The sequence below is a fragment of the Chamaea fasciata genome, unplaced genomic scaffold (assembly GCF_029207755.1).
Source record: "Chamaea fasciata isolate MVZ Bird 193981 ecotype frontalis unplaced genomic scaffold, bChaFas1.0.hap1 SCAF_11, whole genome shotgun sequence".
Classification (NCBI taxonomy): Eukaryota; Metazoa; Chordata; class Aves; order Passeriformes; family Sylviidae; genus Chamaea; species Chamaea fasciata.
This window is the reverse complement of record NW_027094096.1, coordinates 9,041,179-9,065,207: the sequence shown is the minus strand read 5'-3', so window position 1 is coordinate 9,065,207 and position 24,029 is coordinate 9,041,179. Positions and strand designations below refer to the sequence as shown.

General features: G+C 41.5%; 1 long non-coding RNA gene across 1 annotated transcript in view; it reads left to right on the top strand.

The window, feature by feature from the left end:
• Positions 1-7,588: 7,588 nt before the first annotated feature.
• LOC136294993 (uncharacterized) overlaps positions 7,589-24,029 on the top strand; it is a 43,803-nt gene continuing 27,362 nt past the window's right edge. Inside the window, exon 1 of the long non-coding RNA XR_010722575.1 lies at positions 7,589-7,786. This is a non-coding gene — a long non-coding RNA (uncharacterized lncRNA). The remainder of the gene's footprint in view (positions 7,787-24,029) is intronic.

The window sequence follows — 24,029 nt, the reverse complement described above, 5'->3', positions numbered from 1 at the left end:
TGGCTCTGTAAAAAGCTAATTCTGTCCACAGATGTGATGTGATACCCACTCATTTCATAGTACCTTCACCTGAAGGCCAGCATTTCTTCTGTGTTGTTTGCCTCAGTTTTTATTATTTGCAGTACCTGATTTAAGAAAAGAGTTTTCTGTCCGTGTGCATGTCAGGTTCTCCCTGCTGAGTTTGGCCCAGGAACAAAAATGCATCTCCTGCTTCTAGAATGGCCCCATACATCGTTAGCTCTAATTGTACATGAAGCCACTCCTGCCCTCGTTAAAAATCAATGAGAGCACCAAAAGGGCCTGAGGTTGTTGAAAATTGGGATTTCTAAGAGTTCATTAGGGATAAATGTAATGATAACACATCCAAAGACAATAAAATTGTAATTATATATAAACTGCTACTAACTTAATTATAGATATCCCACACAAAAATCTGGAATCCCCTTTTCTCACAGGAGAAATCCTGCTTTAGTCGATAAGGCTGTGGTGTAAAAACAAAATGGGACTTGGCTGGGGTGCACATGACTGCAATTTGCAGCCGTTATCTGAGATTCTGCATTGATTCTTTCCTGCACTGAAGATTTGTGCTGCACTGTTTATAATCTTGCATCTTCCATTAAATGTCTTTTTAAAGGGGAAAACAAGTCTCAGAACTAGTCCCTGACTTCAAAATACTTTTGCTATGGAGATACTGGACATGCTGGATGTGCTTCTCAGCAATCATTACAAATGTAATGACCTGCAATTGTTAAAATGAAACTTCTTTAGTATTAATCCAAAACTTTTGACATAAACATTTAATAAAAACTTTGGGCAGAAATTCCCTCATATAAATCAAAGGTTGTTCCTTTGATTTGTAAGTTTTTGTTCGTTTTTTCCCCCACACAAATAACAATTTAGTTGCTGTCTTATTTTTCCCCCTTGGTTGTACTGATGCAATTCTTTGCAGTGCTGCCTGGTAAATCAGATTAGGGAACGATCTGGATTAAAAAATCACATCAAAAGAGCTCCAAAAGCAGTGGTATGGCAGCTGGGGAATAGTTGGGAATGGCTGGGGAAGGATGAGCAGGAAAGCTCCTTATGCCAGTACAGATGCTGACATCTTTTAACCTCAAACTGAGTATCAGCTGACCCAATGCCAGACCAGGTAGTGGCATTGCACTCTGGTTGTGAGGGTGGGAACTACCCACACATTGCAGGCTGATAATGATTGATTTTCTTTCAGTCTTCTCCCCCCATGATTAATTAGTAATTGTACTCATGAGGCAAAATTAATAACTTTGAATAATCCCAGCTTTCTAATTTTTTTCCTCCTTCTGGCAGTAAATTTTGAATCTGGCATTCCAGCTGAAATGCTTTTCTGAGGCTGTACTGGCATCCTGCACATTCTCTTGGAAAGGGTAAGGCATGGCTGTGCTCCAAAAATAGGGGAGCAGGGAGGAAGAGATGTAATCACTCCGGGATGCATGTTCTGTACCCTGTGTGCAGAAAGTCCCTGCAGAGAGCACTTCAGGGTCCATTTTATCTGCAGGAATTGGCTCATATTCCAGATTCTTTCTTCAGAGGAACTTTGGACACCTGGAGATGTTGCTCTGCCTCAGATGCTGTCAGGTAAAATGACAGGCCTTAATTTCAGGGGTTGAAAATGCAAGATATCGTTGAAATTTCCACCTTTTCTTCAAGCCAGGGATAGACTAAACCTTTTCCATCTAATCTTTCATTCACTCCCCCACCTTTTTTTCTTTTCACACATGAAACCCAGCAATGTCAGCTCCAGAAATTACTATCTTCTTGTAGAGAGGGCACTGAGTGCATTGCAGAAGTGGCAAGCAATGGTTTCAAGAAACCATGCTGGTTCCCACAGCAGCACATGTGGATCACTGCAGTGCTTGCTCCTTCCTTCTGCACCTTTCTTACAAGTGCAGTGTGGACAGGACAAATTGTGTGTCCTGCCTCCTGCTCTTTTTCCTCCTGTAAAAATCCTGTAAAAATTCCAGTTGAGAAGAGACCAAAGACTGAAATCACCCTGCTGGTTTACTGGAACATGTGGCAGACATGAGATCTCTCTCCACTTGTACATTTGGACCTTGGAAAGACTGTCCTTGCCAAGATTGGGGTATCCACCAGCTCTTAGCTGGAACCTTCTGAGCAGAGGATATGGCAGGCTCAGCTCATTCCAAGAAGTATTGGAAATAACAATCTCCTGCATGTGTCTAAGTGCTTAAACAGAATACTTAGGGGTTTATTTCAGTTTTTTTCATGCAATAATCTTCTTCAGCAGCAACATCTGATAGCTTTACAAAAAATCATAATGAAGTACTTGAGCAGATTATCCAGGCAAGCTCTCAATTAGCTGAGACATCTTGACCTATGAATCTGAATAAAAGGTGCTGAGCTTATTGTTGTGACCTTTCTAACAAGCATGAAACTGCTGTGGGTAGAGGAGTCCCCGAAATAGCCCTAACGTGGGGCAGTAATTCTGAAAGAAGGTTACACCTACTCTGTTTTCCTTTTTGCTCTCTCTATGCTGCAAGAGGGTTTATGAGCTTTGGTTAATGATCCCAGCTGTTCCCAAGGAACTCTGATGCAGATAGGCTTGGACTGAGAACTGTAACATAAACAAGGAGTAGCTCTGTGTGTCTGTATCTTTTCCCAATCAAGGTTACTGTAAGGCATTGTGTGGGTACATACTGTGTACATCATTGAAATGCAGAGCTTTGTAGGCACTAAACAATCAGTGATGATATATCATATCAGGGAGATATATTATTAAGCAAAGACATCACTGTAAACTTTGTCTGTAATCAAAAGTACTAGAAGTCAAGCTGAGGAACCTGCCTTTCTTAGTCTTCTTGGGTCTTATGCAAGCAATTTACATGCTCTACATCATTTAGTACTCTATTTTTTTTTTTGAAGGTGTTGAGCTGTTCCTTCCAGAGCCTCATTCTGCTCTCAAACAGCTACTCTGTCCCGGTAAGGGTCTGTTAATTTGAATATGTGGACCTCCTTCCATGCCCCTCCACCCAAAACTGCCTACTCTGATCAGAGTTCCTGCTGCTGCCTGGTGTTTTAATGTGAGATGGATTTAGACTCATACATTCCTGGTTTTTGGATTCTTATTGTCTTGGTCAGAGCCAGCTATCTTAGAAATCACAGACTTCTGTGACCCAGATTGATTATTATCCTTATGTGCAGCCAGAACCAGGGCTGGTTTTCCATGTGTCCTGGCCCCAGTTCCTGATGCACCAACCACGAGGTTTGAGCCTCAAAAGGTGTGATTCTACCCCATGAGGGCCCTGATAACAGCACCCTGCCCCATCCTGCCTGTCCTCTAACACCAGGAGCTGCAGCATCTCCTCCTGTGCAGAGCCAGTCTGTGGGAGGGAATAGAACTTTCTGAGTGTGTCAATCACTGCTCTCCTATGAGACACGAGATCTTTGAGTCCTGCAAGTCCTCTGACTACTCAGCTGCTGTGTAAACTGCAGATGGCAGTGATACCACCTCTCCTCTGATTATGCTTTTTAAAAAAACAGAGGCACTACAGATACTTTTTGCAAGGTCATCATTCCTTAGACCCGCTCTGAATTTGGCAAATGGAAGGGGCACCTTCCAAAGGACTGGCATGCTGTGTCTGCCTTCAGATCTTCATCCATGTTCAGGTTGGGTCAGTTTTGAATAAATGCAGAAGTAAAATGCAGAGAGAGATATCACTTGCAGGTGAAATTAAAAAAAAAAAAAAATTGCTACATTTACCTGCTCCTGTGCTGAAGGGTTTGTTGAAATATTTAGAAAAATGCAGGTGGAAGGGACCTCCAGAGCTCATCTAGCCCAATCTCCTGACCAAGGCAGGACTGTCAGAAGGTCCTGAGGCTAAGTGCATATAACCCACAGATCACAGAACCAGTTTCCACAGTCTTTGCTGGACCTTTTCCAAGCCCAGCTGTCAGGACCATCCTGTTAACTGTGTACAAACAAATGGGTGGAGTGGGGAATTCACAGTTCTGGAGGATGAGCTTTATAAAAAACAGGAAAGGAAAAGTCCTGACTGAGTTGTGTGGGAACACAGAATTGCAGCAGCATATAGGCTGGATGCTTTCAATACAGTCATAGGTTTGAAGCCAGAGGGGACCATTAAAATTGCCTGTTCTGACCTTCTTCATGGTGATATGACTATTCAGGGCCACTGAAGAGTCCTAATGCTGGAATAAGAGCCTGCTTAGCACTACTTTTCCATTACAATTTCTAACTATTATAACATTTTTCTGAGTTATTCTCTAACCCCTAAATTACTCTTTTTCATATAAGGCTGTCTGTCAATCTGTTCTTTACTCCTTTGACAGCTCGTCCCCACCTTCCAGTGTCTTGGGTGCCTTTTTTTCTGCTGTCAAACTCAGGCTAATTCATTTTCAGTTCCCTTAAGAGACCTGTCTGAGCACTGAAAGATCTGGACTCTCACTATTTCATTAGCCCTCATTATTTTTCAGTTAATGGTTAGCTGGCAGCATTGGTTTTGATTTTTTTAGTAATAGGAATGAAGCAGGTTTGTATTTTATAGTCCTTTCTCGTAAGTCTTTGGGAGAAAAATATATCTGTCTACAAAGATATTACAGCCTCCCTGAATGCACACTTTATTGTTATTTGCATCACTTTCTGTTATTCACAATTTTAGTGGGGAAAGTACGTGAAGTTGGAGTGCATGCAGCTGTGCAGGATGCTGGCAAACCCTGCCACAGATGCTCCCTTCCCTTCTTTGTGACAGGACCGTCATTTTCTCAAGGCACTGAAAGGGAACCTGCTGGCAGAGACAGCAGAGAAACAGCACTTGGTTTTCTCATAATGCTGCATGTTTTCTGAGACTTTAAAGATACAGAAAGCTTTTAGGGGTACCATGATTAATTTTGCTACTCTGGAAGAAAGCACAGAGAGTTATCGACTTCAAAGTGTCATTGTTCAAGCCGGCTTTGCAGCCAGCCGGCGCTGAGCCGCGGTTTTCCAATAGGCAAGTGGGAGTAGCTGCCTCCCTGATTACCCTCCACTGATGTTATTAATTAATCAAGCACAAGCTCATTACAATGACTGAAGAATGACTCATGAACAATCATACCGGCTTTTTTTTTTTTTAAATTTTATTCAGTGGAGGAGAGATGAGAGAAATATAAAACATAACAGTAGCATTTGACAATGTTTTCCCAAAGACAGCAGGTTCACAGGGAAAGAAAGACTGGAAATATTCGGGTCATTAGCCTGAAGTTTTCTAAAGGAATAGGGGTGTTAGATTCCCATGTTTCCTCAGTGACTTTGGTAATCTCAGCTCAAGCAAAATCTATCAGAAAATTAGCTAAGTATATCTAAATTCAGAAGAGGTTTAATCATCCCGTTGAATTTACCTGCATAAAATTGCGGATGCAGGGTGACTTGCAATTGCTGATCCAGTGAGAAACAGAACTTTGGAGTCTGGGATTTGATGAGCACCAGTAATAGCCCTTGCCTTGAGCAGCAATTGTGTGTGAGCAACCCCTCTCAGATCAAGGTGCTTGTCACTTGTGATCAATTTAGCAATAATCTGAGTGGTTATCTGTAAAAAAACCATATTTTATTCTTCCAGCCTGGTGAATCTCAGAATTGATATGAATTATCCATTTTTCATTTCTTCTCTTATTATTTATTCTCTACCATGGACAAACCATCTCTGTAACTGAGTTTACATGGAATGTAAAACCTTTGCAATTAACATTAGTTATAATCATGTTTCAGCTCTGATGGGGGAAATGACAACAAATTTATACTTAGCAGAGAAAGGAGGAGATGGAGAAAGGATTATGAGTAGTAGTGTTTGGTAATGAGGTTAGTGACATAAAAGAGTTATCCAGAGTTAGCAGCAGGAGCAGCATTTGCTTTCCTGTTTTTCCCAGAAATGGTTCTACTAATAAAACAAGCACAGATGTGGAATGGTTTTATAGCTCACCCTTAAGTATCCTCGTGCAGTGTCTGAAACCTAATCATTACAATGTTTTGCATGAAAGCCAGAAAGTGAGCAAGTCATTATGTTGCTACGTGTTGACATGGTTCCTTGGTGTCTTCCTCCTGAAATAAATACAGCCTCTCTGTAGATTTGCTATAATTGGATTCTACTGCACTGTAATATGTAAATTACAAACTTCAATTAGCAGTGTATAAAAATAGAAAGTCATGGAAATGTCTTAGGGAAAAGAGCAACTACGAATATTTAGGATACCCAAAATGCGTACTATTTTGTTACAGTTGTTGTCATTACCCTGAATCTTTAGGCTGTTTTGTTTGGTTTCTACTTTTAGTTTTGCACTTCTTGTTTGGTTCAGCTGTGGCAGTGAGCTATATTTTACCTGTGTGGTGGTGCCATACAGCTGGCTGGAGGTATGTTGGCTCTTTAGTCTGTCTGTGGTACTTTGATAGCTTTAAAAAATAGGTAAAAAGATGTTTTAATTTGTGGTGTTTTCAATTGCTGTTAGGACACTGTTATAATCTGAGTGTTTAGCTTGCCTGTTATTGTTCCTGAACTTTCTGTGGGCAGTGACTTTAGCAATATGTGAGTCTGGCTTTTTAGAGTGTGAGAGTGAGGACGGCTCACGCAGCACCTCCTGAAAGGGGTGTTGGTACAGAGAGACACATCCCCCCACAGGACACTCAATGCTTACATTTCTGAGAGGTGACACTCCCCAGGTGGGGTCCCCCAGCAGGGAAGACATGGTCACACGACAAGGGTGGGGGGGAATTTGGAGGCAGGTTTTCCTGGAGATGACATTTCATAGCCCAGATGCGCTGGGTTTCACCACGGCGCGGTGCCTGGCACTCACTGCTGTGCTAGGGGAGAGGCTGGTGTCTTACAGACCTTAGCAGGGAGCAGATGGGAACAAAACCTGCAGCAGCTGTACTGGATCAAGTGATGGAGCCTCATGCACAAGGCATGAGATTGGACTTGCTGATGTAATTTGTCAAGTACAGTTGTTTAGAGGCAGCCAGCAGGAAAATGGAAGAGGGGTGAGTTCATCAGCGCCAGCTGAGTTAATAGAACAAAAGAAGCATTCTTTGCTCCTTTCTTATTTTATCAGTGAAGCTCACTTGCTTTGATTCCTTAAATAAGGACAACCAAGCTGAAATTCCATTTCCATCTTTTGCACCAGGCTCAACTCTCTTTGCTTTCCTCAGACCTTTCTGTTCCAAACTTCTCTTCCTGAAACCAGCTACCTGTAGAGAGGTATTCCATCTACATTGCACTGACACTGCATCAGCATGTAGGATTCAAACAAATGGGCTGGGAGCTCGTGTCTTAAGATGAGCTTTACAACTGGCGTCCGTCACCATTTTCCAGAGAGATCATTCCATTATAGTCAAATTACATTTACTTTAGTGATGTGAGTAACACCAAGCTTTCAGTGGAATAGGTTATTCTACATGAATGTCTCTCACAAAGTCAAAATTTATTTTCTTACCCGTCTGTGGGAGGACGGATAAAGATAGTGTTAAAGGCAATCTTGCCCCAATATATTGCAGCTGTGTTAATTACCAAAGAGTGGAACAGCCTTGACCTCACAGCTGTGGGTGTGATAGAAGAGTGAGTTAGCTGGTAGGGGGTCAGTTGGAGTCTGCTGGCCGTGCTGTGAGGAGGAAGGGACAGGAGGTTGTGTGACAGGGTTAGGTGGCCATGCTAGGGATGGGAAGGAGTGAGCTGGAACTGCAGAAGGAAGAGCGAAGGAGAGAAGGAGCCAGAGTTGTGTGGAGCTGCCCTTGGGAGACTACATAGAAAAGGTATGAGGGACTTTCAGACAACACAATGCTTGTGCTTGAAAGCCTTATTTGGTGTCAGTCGTACCTCCTCTCTCACTCATCTAGAGGATTTCAGTAACAAAGAGAATAAGAAGGAAATGTGAATTTCTTCTACCTACTACTTAATTTTTAATTGTTATTTTTAGCCTAGTGCAGTTTAATGTTATGCCAAAAAAATCCAGCATTCTTGGTTTGAAAATGTGTGAATTCAGCTGTTGTCCTTTGTTCACCTCATATTCTTTGTATAGGTCTAAAGAATAATTAAGGAAGAAACATTAAAGATACCTTGAAAGGGCTTAATTTTTCACTGAATTCCACTGTGATACTGGTGTCTACTTCTTGAAGATTCTGTGTAGCCTATGAACCTAAACAAACTTATGTTACCATAGGGACAATGCAAGTCCAAGTAACTTTAACAAACTACCCTATTTCTCCACTATTCATTAACGTTCGATGATACTGAAACTTGCACTTTGAGATGATTGAGTGCAATACCTGAAATCCCATGACAAGCCAGGCCTTACATCCTCAGTCAGAAAACAGACCAGGAAAGCTTGCTTAAATGCAGTAGTGATTTCAAGATAGCTCGGTACTAAAGCGACAGAATGAAAAACCTGCTGCTTGCTTCAGCGAGGTTTACAGGTATGGCTAAAGAGGAATGCTTTTATTGTTAAGACTTGTATTTCCAGGGAAAGGCTTTGATACTAAAAAAATTAAGAATAAAAAGAATTGGCTCTGCAATGCTGGAAAAATCCCTCTACTTCTCTCCAGCTAGACCTGAGCCTATAATACAGCAGGAGACTATCAAGATCTTTCATTCACTGAGCCCACTATATTTTTTCTTGACAGAGCAATTACTACTTAATCTCATTAGGATAGATGGTAATGGAGCCTAGTTGTAAAATATCCCTTTGTATTTTCCCTTCTATTTTGTTTTGAATATATTGCTTTGATTTTTATCACATTTATGTGCACATTAAGGCACAATTATTCATTGTTAAAGTCAATCTGCAATCAATGTCGTTTTCTGTATTTTGTTTACCCAGATTAGAGGTTTGATCCTGCTCATTGACTTCAGTAAGTGCTTGACTTACCCTCTCCCCCCTCTCTCTTGGATCTCCATTTTACAAAGGAGTTTGTCCTTGGCCCTGGCTTGGTGCACAATGGAAAGGGTCCATGATACAGACTCTTATGTGTTCTGAGGGAAGACTGGTGATGTTTACCTGTGCTAGGCAGGGCACAGTGTCACCCCTTCAAGCCTCCCTGGCTTCCAGAAAAGGATAAATGGAGGACAGGGGCTGGGAGGGCGTGGGAGGAGGATGACAGAAAATAGCTAGCAAATGTTTAGGAAAGAGACAAAGCCATGGCATCCCAGGGCAAAGGCTTTGTCATGCCAGGAGCTGGGACTGGGCTCTCCTGTGCGTATGAAAACCTGCAGGGTTTCTCTGAGCTCTCCTCTTTCACCTAGAGAAAAGCTCTTGGGACAGAGCTCTGTGCATATGGGGAAATTCAGTCAATGACAACAGCTGGAGGGAGGAAAAAGGAATGTTCTCAATGCTTCAAGGAGCAAATTTCTTTGTGTTCGCTGGAAACCTTCCTCCCTAGTGATGGGATATTTGTGCTTTGCACCCTTTCCTGTGATTATGCCACTTGTCATATATCCCCTTCCTTAAGTTACCAATAAGCAGTTCTTTTTCTCCTCTGAGCTGCATTCCTGTTCGGGTGAACAAGAAACTTAATGTAATATTAAGCAAAGAAAGAAACTCATTTCCCTATCTCTCCAACTTGACTCAAGCTATCAGTTACCCTGGAGAAAAGTGGAGATTAATCTACCCTATGTGTACTTGCAGTATTTAACAATAACAGCCCGCTTGTCTTATCAGTCTCCCTGTGGAAGTTTTGATCAGAGAACTGAAAGAAGAATAAGCTTGTGTTTATTCTTGCTGAGGATCTTGACGTTTGGCAGAGTGTTTGCCTTGCTGGTCCTGTGCCAAAGCATTACAGGCACCATTGGCTGTGCAAAGGTGGGGAAGACAAGGAAGAGAAAGCCCCCATTAGGGAGTGGGGGGAGAAAAACCTGCAGAGCTCACAGTGCAGTTTTGCTACCCAATTTAGTTGGGAGAAATTGCATAGGCAAGGTTAGGTTTTTCCAAAGGCAGTGGACCCTGCCTGCCACAGGGAACATAGCCAGGCTGTGTTGTTCACAATAATTGAAAGCTGTTACTTTTGCTGTTCTTGTTTTCCTCTAAAGCCAGACTGCTTTCTCATGCTCCAGGTGAGATAATATCCTCCCCCCCATATTTCAGTGTGAGGAATATCCTGTTAGCTTGACTCCTGCCAATCTGTCCATGCCAGAAAGAAATGTTCTTCCTTGAGTGATCTGAAAAGTCCAAATAATTTCCATCATGTAACCCTGCCTCAAGAAACCCTTGTAATGTGCTGTGCACAGGAGTTCAGCTGGTCAACTCTGTAGATTAGTGGCACTTAGGAAAGAACATGTTTCATAGAGAGTTTTTGTTTAATAAATGATAGTGTAGAGTGTCCTGGAGTGCTGTAACTGCTAATGTTGCACTTCCTCTGCCACTGCCCTAATTTAATTTCCTTGAAAAGTACCTTTCCAACATTTCAAGGCACTGAAAGTGCTTGATGACTGCAGGTATGTGAAGTTTATAATTTCAACCTGGACTGTGAAATATTATTTCACATAAATAACAATTAATAACCTTTGGAGAACATTCTCAACCTCAGATGTATGACCAAAAGTCTGGTGTCAGCCTGTCAGGAGTTGCTGTGATTTTGCACCCATAAAGGGAAACTAATCCCCCACTTCTCTTCTGTACCCATTCTATGGTCAAGACAATCTCCTCCCTGTGGCTCATCTGTGGAGCACCATGTCCTATAGTTTGGAAAGCAAGGAGAGCAGTGCAGGCTCCTGGATCTCACAGAACCCAAATCTCCTAATGGAAAGGGAACAGGGTAAGCAGCAGAGATGCTGCCTCCTGCTTTGTCGTTTCCAGGGAGGAGGTCTTGTATGATAGCTCGACTCAAAGGATGCAAAGTTTAGTTTTTAGGAGGGAAGAATAAGGATAAAAACCATTTTTAACAATAAAATATTATTGTTCATACTTATTTGATTTCTGACAGTACATTCCTAGCCCTTTTTTTTAATTAATCCTCATTCAATATTACAAATAGATCATTTTCATTTCAAGCTATAGTTATCTTGCCAGGTTCTACTTTTTCTCCTCTATTGATTTTATTCCTGTCTAAAACCTTTCTGTCACTCTATCATAGAATAAAAATGGGCTAAATCAAGCACTTTATCCAATCGATGACTCTTCTTACTTGACCAAGAACCTCCGTGCCAGAAATAACATTCCACAGTCTGGAAGTGATAAGGATGAAAAGTTCCATTACAACATATTAATCACTGTTCCTCCATTTTTCTTTAGGCAGGACCAAGTTCCATTGCTGTTTATTCTGTGACTTGTGATGGGTATCTCTGGAGCTGGCTTTACAACAGCAATGACCTTAGGCTCTACGTGATTTATTTTTTTTTTTAACTGCTGTGCCAAAATATATGCCAATATATTGATTTGAATAATTCCCATGTGCAGTTCCCAGACTGAGCACGGTCCTGACTGTGGGAGGGAGGTTGGTCATTTTTCTATGCCTGGCATGAAAGAGCAGGTGTGGTAAGTGGATGGTGAGATCAAGTTCCAGCCATGTGAGGAAATGCTTGGATGGGGGATACTGCCTGTGCAGTGAGAGAAGGCAGGAGGTGAGCTCTGGGGTGGAGCAGGGAGGCTGCTGAAATCCATCTTCCTCTGCTTGTTTCAGGAGAAGAGAAATAGGCAGAAAGGGTTAGAGGTCTAGGGGTGGTGAGAGCTTATCAAAGAAACACAATCCAGCTGCTTCTGCATCAGACAGGAGAGGTAAAACTTGTGCTTGGTTTGGAGTGGGGATGTTGATGCTATAAAGTAAATGCCAGAGACACAGTAGAAGCAAATCTTTCCATTTTAAGCTGAATGTTCATCTCCTGCCTTGCTACTCTGAACCCTTTCTATCACACTGGTGCTAACTAGGACCTGCAGTACCACGTGTTTGTTTGCAGTGGTCAGGTTGATCATCACAAACACTGCTGTAGCATTGCTCAGCTCAGGAATTGATCTAAGAAAATGCTTTAGAGTGGCTGCACTGCCTCAGGCTTCCTGACAGCGCATGGGGAAAGCACAGGGCAGTTTCAGTGTGTGTCAAACAATGCAAGGTGTTGAGCATGGTTGTTTAAACAAGGCAGCAGGAAATGGGAGGGAGACAGTAATTTTCAGTCATTTTCTTCACCTCTGGACAGGCCCAGTCCAACATATTATCCAGAGCTTGCAAATGTCTCCTGAAGGTAGGGATTTCTCAGAGAGCCAAGCAGGGCTCTCTCTCCCTTCTTCTATAAAATCAATCAGAAGAAAAGGAAGAGTGGTGCTGCTCACTCTTCAGTGGTTTAACCATGATCAATTCCTTCTTCTGCCAGAATAAATTCAGCCACACGTCTTCTGGGAGGATACTCTGTAGACAGTTGTGGAGAGAGGTACGGTATCATGAAGACAACAAATTGAGATCAGGGAATCAGGCTAGAAAAGGAACTGCAGCTGTGATCTAGTGTGGATTATGCAGAGTGGAATCCCTGCTCTCTGATTTTCCCAGTCACTCTGATGCAGTGAACTCCATTACTTTTCTCTTAAATTCATTTTTACAGGGAAGGGTGAGCACTCCCATTTCCTGCCTCAATCATATATGTTTGGGATACATTCAGAAGTATTACCCTGGCCCTGGAAGAAGGACATTTACACGGGGTTAGGGATTTCCCTGCAGAAGGCAGATATGGCTTGGAATTGCCTCACTCTAAAGAAGATCCACAGCTGGGGCAAGGTTGTGGTAGAGGCACTTCCTATCCACATCTGTCCTCAATGTAACTACCATCAAGATTACATTATATTTATTTGACCACAGGCTTTCAGGACAGAATTTTTGGCATCACCTGAAATAGAATTTTGGTACTTGAGCTCAAAGTCCTTTATTCAGGAACTGGCTCATAATCAGTGTAGAGGTGACATGTCTTGCAATTAAAACTGGATCTTTAGAAAGAATGTTGTGCTGCATGTGTGGAGTGTAGGGTTTGACCTACAGTTATTTTTTTAGCAGATAGAACATGGCACCTTAATTCAGATGTTCATGCTCCCCCTCTTTCCCCCTGAAAGACTTGGGCAACTTACATTACTCTCTTTTTATGAAGCAGTACTTCCAAAGGAGGTAAAATTGAACATTACGTGCAGTGTAACTGAGATCAATAATTGGAGCTACTTTACATAATCTCAGCCCATGCGCACAACTGTTGGGCATTTCTCATTAGAAGTCTGTGGAATGTTCTTTCTTTTGCTTAACATTACATATTTCTTGGTGTTTCTGCACAGACTTGTTGAGATAATTTTTTTTTGGTGTGTATTCTGCCATTTCCCCATTGATGTGCATCCCCATTTCTTGTCCGTTTAGTTAATCAGAAGTTTTGCAGTGACTTATGCAGCTCTCAAAATCATGGTGGGAAATATTTTCTAGGATTTGTCATTTTAAAATGATACAGATTTTTTTAAAAAGCCAGCATTCTAGATACTGAATCACATGTTATGAAGTAGAGATGCACAATGGGGTGGCACGTCTATTATTCATGACAGATCTGTTTTGTAAGGAAGGGTATTGTTAGAAAATGCAAAACAAACTGCCACAAGAGGTTATAACAGAGATAGATCACAGGTGACATTGGTTTCTGTAGAAACTATAGGCAGATAAAACCAAACAAATTAGTAGAAGAATGTTTCTTTTCTGGTATTGTTGTCAGAAGGATCAGGTAAGTTATTTACTTGTTGTCTTACAAATAGAGGAACACAGAGGAAATGTCATCAGGAAATATTTTGGGCTCTAGATCATGTCCAACCACTTCTACAGTCCTAGAAGAAAAGCAAGCAGCACTATTGTCAATTTAAAATTGTGACTTATTAAAATCAAACACTCATGCTTGGATCCTTCCATGCTTCTTGTGCTGAGCAAAATCTTTAAGGAGCCCTCCTCTGTTCAGAACCAAGCCTGTACGTGGAATACAGAGCTGATCAAAAATGCAATCCTGTCCCTTAAAGCAAGCCCCCGTGCCGTGCCCCAGTGGCATCGTGCAGTAGCAAACCTGTGGGTCGCATGGTGAGCAGCCTGAGCTGGCCTTGCAGCAGCCCTGTCACTGGGGTGAGGACTGCTATGGGGTGGGACACTGGGGAAAAGCACACCCAGCCCCGGGTGAAGTGGGGAGGCGGGATGCTGCTGGCAAGAGCTGTGTCTGCACAGTCACCTCCCACCTCCCCGAGCTTGATGGCCCCAGGGCACTTCCCACATTCCCACAATCTTGTGCAGGAGCTGCTCTGGGGGTGCCATGCCTGCCGGTTTAGGTGACAGCAGTGGCTGCCTGTGGCTATTGATGATGACAGCAATTTCTCCTCCACATTATTTTGATTATCAGTTCTCCTATGACTGGAGGGTCCAGGTTTTGTGAAGGATGTTTCTTCACACATAGTGTAACAGATATCAAATTGACCTAAGGGTTATTTCCTCTAAATTTCCTTTGGGTTCTGTTTTCTTCGGCTGGCTGAAACCAGGTTATTTCAAATGAAATTAGCTTGCCATAAATCTTCTTTTGCCTCCTTTTCTGCCACAGGCTCTTGCTTCCATGTCCATGGTCTTAGATGCTCTAAAATATCTTCATTTTAAGATAGATCTTAAGCTGATAATCACAAGAGTGTACATTTCCATGTTTGAAGAATTTTCTAGTGTGAGTAGCACCAGAAGTTGCACCCTGACCCCAAGGATGTTTGCCATCTTGCTCTTCTGTTGTTGTGAATAGTAATTTTAGCGTGTCTTTCTCACTATTAAATTTTGATATTCTTTCTGAAGAAATTCAGAAGGAAATGATTGAGTTTTATAATACAATGGCTTTTGAATGAGCAGGCCATCCAAGAGTTAAATGAAGATATTACAGCTGTTGCTCTATAAGTTGTAAGTGCTTCGTTTTCATCAAAGCCTTAAAGGTTAGCCTATTTCAAGGGGTCAACCTTTATATTAGGTATCATTAATCAAGGATTAACACAAAATTAAGTTTTAATTGTACAGTATGATGGAAAGTTGGATTAGTTTAAAAGAGGTAATAAAAGGAAATTTATGTCCCTAACTGCATATCAGAGTGGGATTGGGTGACTAGAGAATGCTTAATGTTTTTTCTAGGAAAAGTAAGGAGGTGAAGGCAGAGAGGGCAGACAGGCACTCTGCTTGCTGATAACCCTCCCAGCCAGTGGAGCTGTGCTGGGGTATCATGCCTGGGTGTTGGGGGATGACACTGCCATAAGCTTTCATTTAAGCCAAGCCCCACAAAGATTAAAGCCACTTCGGGAAAGGCCAGCTAGCCAGCTTCCCTTCCATTCTCAGCCGGGAGTAAAGCTCACTCTTCACTCGTGTTCCCAGCAATTTGGGGCTTGACCGAGATTGAGTTTGACAGTAAAAGAGATAAAACTTATCATTTGGTGTCATGATTCAGTACATAGCCCAGAAGATGAATGACTCATTTCAGAGGTTGATAAAAATGTATTTGTTCGTTTGCCATTATATGATCCGTTATATTTGCGAGCAATCTTACAACTGAAGTAACATCCATTAGCTCCAAACAGCTGCGTGCTGTCTGTAGAGTTAAAAGGAATTAAAGCACAGTTGTGTTTAGGAAACGTGTGTTTTTTTCAGATTGTAGCCACAGCTTGATGAAGCGCCATTAGATACTTGGGTGGCCAGAGGAACAGTCAGTGCTGACATGGACACCCAGGATAATGTCAAGTAAAATTCCTCCAGGGAATTACTCAGTGTGTGCCAGTGTCCGGTCAGTGCCCAGCCCCACAGGCTGGGTGAGCTGCTAAAGCACTGCCCTCAAGGAGGCCAGTTGTAATCCAGGGGGGATCCCTGCTGGAGCAGGGCTCTGCCTGTGCATTTGGTACTCAGGCCTTTTGGAAAAGATGACAAAAAGCCCATGTGAATATGCAGAGATTACAGGAGGATGGATCTCCGAGAGTTAAGTGAGTGAGAGTTAAGCAATCTTAATGGGGTTATGTGTTACAAATACTAAACCCTTGAAGCTGAATTTTAAACCAGTGGGAGAATATTCCTTCCAGTAGGACTGGAGTAAATGGTATCTCTTCTGTCAAAGAGCTCTGGGCCGATTTCTTCATCTTTTACGCACTCCCTTTCTTCTTTTACAATTTCCTCCATTGCCTTCCTTAATGGACTTTTGCCAATCTTGCCTTTGCATGTGAGGATCTCTGACTCTTGTGCTGTTTTCCACAACTGTCAGGATGGGAAACAAGCTGTTCTCTCTTGTTTTCTTACCAGTGGACTCACTTTAGCATCCATTGCACAGCTTCTGTATCGGGACCCAGCCCTGTTGTGCTAAATCCTGTCCTGACCAGTGGTAACCACGGCCTTGAGAACTTTCTCAGTTTCTTTGGAGGAGGAGACATTGCACACTTATAGGACCCAATTTAAACCATTGAGAGTTATATCACCTCAATTACAAGGCATTTTCTTTCGGTCTGGAGATGCAAAAGTGATCTTAAAACCAGAATGAATCTTGGCATGCTTAACACAGGTCCCACAACAACATGCAATTCCTTCAACAAAAAGTTAAACTTAAGGTCCCAGCTCAGAAACACCGTTAAGGCAGTGCTTCAGTTCTTTTCTGATCCATGTTTCAGCTTACACTTTCTTCCCCTTTCCAATGTACTTACACTAATAACTTGATGGGAAGATGTTTCGCAGGTTATATTTTTGTACCTCAAAATAACTTTCCTGTAGCCTGTGAGATGCAACATGATGCACTGGCCCTGTGTGGAGAAGTTTTTTTGGAATGTTCTTGATAAAATTATTACAAATGTAAATCCTTGAAAGAAAATGAGATGATAAATGAGTGGAGATTTTATAGGTTCCTCAGAAAATAAAAAACGTTTCAATGAGCACATTATTTATCAGTCCCATATCTTTGTATTTGTACAAGACTTCTCATCATGAGCTGCTTTAATTATCCTTTCAAATATTGTCCTCTAAGTCAGGGAGGGAGTACTGTATTTTCTCTTAGAAGAAATCTGCTGAAAATTAATGTTATTTCAGCCATTTCTTGAGACCATACATATTTTTGTTCATTTTAAATATCCCTTCCATAGCACAGAAGAATGTTTGATTTGTTTTCCTTGGTTTATTTACAGGTTAGTACTGTTTTCACTTTCTGATGATGGTTTTGTAATTAGATTTTTGTCTTCTTCCTCTCCTCCTGAATTTTTCATAATCAACTCCCAAACATGCAGAATTAATTATTAGTAACATTATCCTCCTTTTCCCTTCATTGTCACCTTTCTGAGTTAAGAAGTAAATCTGTTGTCTTGTTAATAATATAATGAAATCTTTTCTACAGGCATGATAAAAAACAGTTTAAACTTTCCTGCACATGAGACTCAGAATGCTGCAGTGTTGTTTCTCCATGATTGATTTGGACACTGGAAACATGCAGAGGAGAGAACAGGGGCAGTGTGGTGCCTGTGGTCTGCAGCATCCCTGGTGCAGCCGTGCCCAGCTCTGGTTGTGTGGGGACCCCTCCTTTCTGGGCTGTTCTTTGGCAAATACCCCCTCAGCACTCCCCCTTTTCCCTTAAAGCTTTCTGATGCCTTTTCTCTTCTCACACCTTGTGCCACCTCTTTGTGATACGAAACAGGGGTGACAGAACTGAAGGAAGATTGACCTTTTGTTCGTCTGCACTTCTCCTGGATGATTTTTAACCTATTTTTGGATGAAGAAGGCTTTTCTTTTTTTTGTCTACTAGGAAAAATCTCTGTTTCAAAACTGAAGAAAATATTTCTGAACCATCTCTGAATGTTCAAATTAACTTTTCAGTGGTTCTTAACTTTTCTGTCTGTCCCAGATTTTTCCAGGCAATTGTCTAGATGTGTAATGAAGCTCCCTCCATATTTAATTAAAAGGAGATTTTTTTGCCAGTGGGAGTGAGGAAAACCATTTACTCCAAACTTGTTGGTTGGTTTGGGGTTTTTTTTCTGCTTACACCAACCTGCTGATTCCTGGTGGTTATTCTGTAATATTTGGTACATAATACATTTGTTCTTTTCTCATCTGCTTGTTATGTTCACCTGTGGCTCTTGGGGAGGGACTTGCTGGTGCAAAGAACAACGTTGTGAGGTTGTTTAGGGATTAGCCCCATCGAAATAATAACTAGCAGAGCTGGCTGTTTAATTAGCTGTGAGCAGTGACTTTACCTGTACTCTTTATGAAAGATGGACACAAGACAGATGAAGCTTTCATCAACAAAACTCCATTATTCCTGTGACACATTTATCTGTTATATTGCTTTTGTATCCTTCCAGATAAGAATTAAGTCCATACAACACAGTTCACCTCCAGCACCTTTCCAGAAAATCAGACGAAGACTTGTTTTGTGTACAGCATCAATTAACCCAGGCAAAAATGTACTGTCATTGATTGAACCTTGCTTACTGAGTTAAGCATAGTACAGCTTTCCTTGAGAAAACACCCATAAATACCCTGTGCTGTCAAGGGGGAGGAGAGTGCAGACAGAGGGAAAAGGCAGATCAGGGTTCAGTCTGTCCATCTGCAGCAGCTAATTCTCAGTGACATTTTATGATGGTTAATAATCCAAAACACAAGCAGGTTCAGGAGCATTTTCCGCCAAGAAGGTAACAATCCTCAATAAAAATTAGTATAGAGAGTAAGGAATTTTTCAGTCATCCAGATTGGACTCAGCTACCTGTTTCATTAACAGCTGTGACTGGTTGTCCTGGACTTTATTCTTACCTCATTCTCCTCCTTTTTAAAATTAAAAGAATAGTTTCATGACATTCATAGGTTGCTACTTAGCATATTGTTATTTCCTCAAGAATACAGCAGATTTCAGAAATATGTTTCAGTCCCAGTCTCTTACTGTGGCTGGTACCATTTCTGTCTTTTTTTTTTTTCTGCAGCTGTACAGTGTGGAATTGTGACAAAAGGTTCAATCTATTTTGATAATGTGGAGATTGAAAAAATGGTTACCGTGGTTCTATTTCATGACATTATTTTTGAAAAGGAAGCAATACTGGTTTCCCTGCCCCCCAAAGAGAGAATATAGACTCCATGCTTCAATGAAAACATGCAAGCCCCCTTTTCCTTAATTATTGTCTAGAAAAATGAAAAACTATTTCACTCAGGAGCTCAGGGATATTTGCCACAGATCTGTTAACCACATCCTGCAGGGCAGGTCACAGCCATCTGCCTGCTGTGTGCACCTCACTATTTTGGCACCAACTGAAAACTGGGAAACCCCCAGAGAGGGTGATTTGCCTTCCCCAAGCCTCTCCCATCCTTTACTCTGCCCTCATTTTAGCAGTTTGGTTTCCTCTGCAATATTATTGATTGCAGAGCCATTGATCAGAACTGATCGATAATTGGCGGTCTGGATTTTAGCATATGCTGCAAGTTTAGAGAAGTAAATCCTGACATTCTCAAAATGAAAAAAAATATTTCAGAAAAGTCCCACCTACCCCCAGTCATACCTCGGTTTCCATACAAGATCCACCCCAGTGCCTCTGCTTGGCTGCCAGCCTCAGATCCCTGAGGAATTCAATGGTAGCTGCAGATGGAACTTTCAGAAGCACATCCTTAAAAGAGACTTGGAGGGGAAAGAGCTTGCTCCTCTCCCTCCCCTGCTCCTACCACTTGTAAACGGTGTACAAAGAGGCCTGAAAAGATGGAGCAGGGAAATCTTCAAACTTAAGCCTTCTGGGTCATCTTTTCATATCCTAAAATAAGCTCAGCAGCAGAGACCTTGAAAGGCTTTTCTTTTTGTTAGACTGCTTTAATGAGAAGTGTATAAACTGACACTGATCTCTTCACATTAGGGTTTATTGGCCTGCAATGCTGGAGATGTTTTTAAGCGATAAAGTTCTGCTCAAGTGTTCAGTAAATAAATGCAGTAATAGAGAGATTTGGCTTGTGTCAAGAAGAGATGAACCGAACAAAATAGGCCATAATGGGCAACTTTCTCATGAAAACATTGGGGTATTACAGGAACAATGGGGTTTGTCAGTGTCCTTTGAACTCGATGAGAGTGAGTTGCGTGTGGTCTTATTTTAAGGATGGGGGAAATTGGATCAGGTCTAAGAGTGGCTTTCTAAATTCTCCTCTTGGCTCAGCCGTCATCTTTAGTAGATGCTGCTAAGACAGATCAATGTTTCTGTTGATGTAAAGTAATCTTGCCATTGGAAGAAGTCTAATTTAGATGCAGCCTAATTTAATTTGCTGTGTTTGGACATGCTGTTTAATCCGGTGTTGAAAACCAAATCTTAGAACAGCTTTTCTTGACTGTACTGACAATTACACAAGTTAAGTGGCTGTGCCTTTTGGGACAGCATGTTCACATCCTTGTGGCAGGTTTATATTTGTTTTATTTAGGTGCTATGTCAAGTCAGGGCTTATGTGATAACCACTCAGGCAGACAAATTAGATGTTTCTGTTCTAATTAATCTCAAGTAACTTTTATTGGATGCCTTCAGGATTATTACTAATGAACATATTCAAGATAGATTACTTATAAACAAATACTTATGTCTTTATCCCTAAACCATCATTTAAGTCTGAAAATATTGTCACACGATTTCAGAAAGTTGTGTTCTATCCAGTGTAAATGTAATGATTACATTACCATCACATTCACAAGCTGTCAGCTGTCAGATTTTACTGGTAAATATATTGAAGTAAATAGAGAAGCAGCATTGCAATTTCTTATGTTAATAGAGCTCTGTAGCTATTAAAACAGTCTAAATACATAATAAATAAATAAAACTCAACTTTATGTAAAATGCTGACATGGGACATGGTTTGTTTGCCTCTCCAGCATTTTTTGGCACTAATGGAAGCATGAGGTTGGGACACTCCACCAGTGGGTCTGAGGTTAACCCTCCCCTTGTGTGTTAACCCTGGCAGGGGATTTGCCAGCTCAGGGGAATCTGCTGGCTCTCAGAACTTCCGAATATTTTGGGTGCAGTTTGCCTTTGCTGACCTCTTGGAGGGAGCGGATTTCTCTCTTGCCAAGTTTCTTGGGGCAGATGGGAGATGGAAAAGCTTGCATTTCAGAAATAAGCAGGGAAAAAGGGAGTTTTGTGTTTTTCTGGTGGAGGGAGGGGAAAGTGGGGCTGGCAAGGTACTGGGATGAACATAACTCCGGGCTCTCTTTCTCACTGTGTAAGGAAAATGACCCATCCTGCTCCTGCCCCGCTGACTCTTTCCTTGCTACAGGGCTGGGAATAACACTGAAGTGAGCAGTAAAACATAAAGTGCCCCATCTTACAGTGTGACATACCATTTTTCCCTGGCATCTCATAACTTACCCTTTTCTACAGGTTTTTGTTCTGAGCCAAATGTCACAAGTTAACGCATGAATAAATGAGGACGGTTCTCACCACTTCCATGATATGTTGCAAAATATACACAGGTGGTGCTTTAAAGGCTGCCATTTGCCTCAATAACTAAATACCATTTGCATTTTACTGGCTTCTCTGTGTGTCAGATCCTGCACCTGTTCCAGGCCAATTTCAGCAGGCATTGTACCAGAGCCCATATTTTACTTCTTTCCAGTGGTAAATAGGTCAGTATTTCAAAACAGAAATCTATTAGAGAGAAAGTAAGTGTTCTGTCTGAGAGGAAATACGGTGTATATGAACTTAAATTAAAAATAAATTGGGTAATAATCAGTCAAAAATCATAGAAGTGCTGGAGAAATCTGTCCGAACGGGAGATGTTAAAAAAGGCAAACAAACTCCAACTTCAAACTCTCATGTATCAAATTCCTGCATCCATAAAACCTGTAACTATGTGCTTAACTTAGATATATGACTTGCCCAGATGTAATCAGGGGTAAAACACATATGCTTGAAGTTATAGGTGTTGTTATGTACCTTGCTGATCTGTAGCTGAAAGGGTCAAGTATCTCTGGAAAACATAGCTCTGATTACATGTTAAAAAATCCACTTATGCTCACAATATTTGTTCCATTGAATATTCCTTAAAACAAGGTGAGTTTGACCATGATTAGAGGTATTGTGACAGTAGATGTTATGACTCTTAATGAACAATAGCAAGAATTGTTTAAGGGTTATTCTGAATGCATAAATGATGCAAAGGATAGTGGCTTTGGGGAGAGGTGATTTTTAATATTCTTGTCAACACCAGGTGCTGCTCTAAAAGAACCTCTCCTCTTTCAAGGCATTATAACCTGTCTGGAAGGATTGCTGGTGGTTTTCAGCTTGCTGTACTCCAGTAAGGTGCTAGGAGTGGTTCCAGTGCAAATTAGAGCAATCCCAGCCTAAAGCCATCTGTCAGCATTCACAGGCATTTCATCTTGTGCCTCTCAACCCCAGCTAAGGACTCAGAATCAGTCTGAATGAGAGTGTTCATGATGTTTACAGTTTACATTAAGCAGCTTTTAGAAAGGAAGAAAAGCTTTTACTTCACAAATTAATCGTTCTGTATATATTATTAGGATGTACTAATAGGGGCTAGTGTACACAACAAAAGCAGAATAAAACCACATCAGCTCTCTTTGTCAGGCAAATCAGAGTTTTTAAGAGTTGCATATACACAAATTAAATTATGTAAAGAAATTTATAATGCTATTAGGTGGCCTTTTCAGACTTTAAATTTATGAAGCAGGGTTTAGGCTTTCCAGTTGTCAGTGGTGTGTGTGCACACTGAAAACTGTAATGAAGAGAGTTAGAGCCAAGAGCAGACTTCAGCACACAACTAGAAAAATGAACTACCAGGGGCTTGAAGGAAAAAGTGCCTGTGCTTATGTATCCAGAATTTATTACAGACACCTGCCATTTAGGTGTTTAGATCTCCAGCTGTTCTGTTCAGGGATGGCTCTGCCCCTGAAGCTGGCAGTTGTTTGGCTCTGATCTCAGTGAGAGATGAAGCACTGGCAGCAGCAGGAGGGCTTGTGCTGCATCAGCCCTGAAGGGGCTGCAGAGAACCCTCCAACCTTCTTTTCCTCCATAAAATGTTTGAATTGGCATATTTGCATTTTCAAAGACTCATTTTCCCCAACTTTTTTTGAGAGAGAAAATGTGGAGCCTGAGCTGGGTTTCTATTGTTGACCTCTCTCAGTACAGACAGAGGGGTCAGGAGAGCTTAGAACTGAGACCAGCAAAAGCCCTGGGGTACAGTCAGGTGCTTTATCCAAACAGTGCTGTCCTGAGGCAGCTTGTTCAGTACTTGGTGAAGGAGTCTTACTTTGGCATGCCTGTATTCCTGTCACAAGGTACAGGTTTCCCCAGAAGCAGCTCTTGGTGTGGATGTTTGTGTGACCAGAGACCCTTTGAATCAGTGTCAGAATACAACAGAAATGTCACATGGTGACCATAGAAAAATACTGATAACCTCGGAACTGAGGTGGAGTGCTCTGGACCAGTCCTTCAGTATCACCAAGAGATTTATAACACATGTCCAGAAGAATCTTTGGGAGCATCTGAGCCACAGCACTCCATCCTTCACAGCTTTCCTCAGGGCATAGTAAGCTAGTGCATTTGTTCAGATGAAAATGTGGAAACAGTGTGACTCTCACTCAGATGTCTGCTGTTTGTTCTTCAGCACTAAAAAAGTATATTTCAGAAAGGTGCAGCTTTTTCTGCAGGAAGTTGAGTCTCAATTAAAATAACAGTGTTTATAAAGAAAAGGTAATGAGAGTGCTCTCACAGTATAACATTTTGACTTTTCCTTCCTCAGCCATTATGAGGAATACAAATATTCATCTGAGACTGTTGAAAAATACCATTTACAGAAATAAAATTACTCTGTCTCATTTGGCTGAACCAACATCTTAAGTGCTGAAGTACATTTATGCCTACTACATGAGGAAGGGTGTTTTATAGCCTTAAAAAAAACCACCTTAAAAATTACCACTGTAGAGTTGAACTAAATTTTTCCCCATTTTGCTGTAGTAGGAGGCAGCACACAACTGTGCTGCCCCAAAGCAGACCTAAGAGGTGCCTAGTGCTGGAGTAAAATCAGGGCTATGAGAAAATTGTGGCCATTTTCATCACCC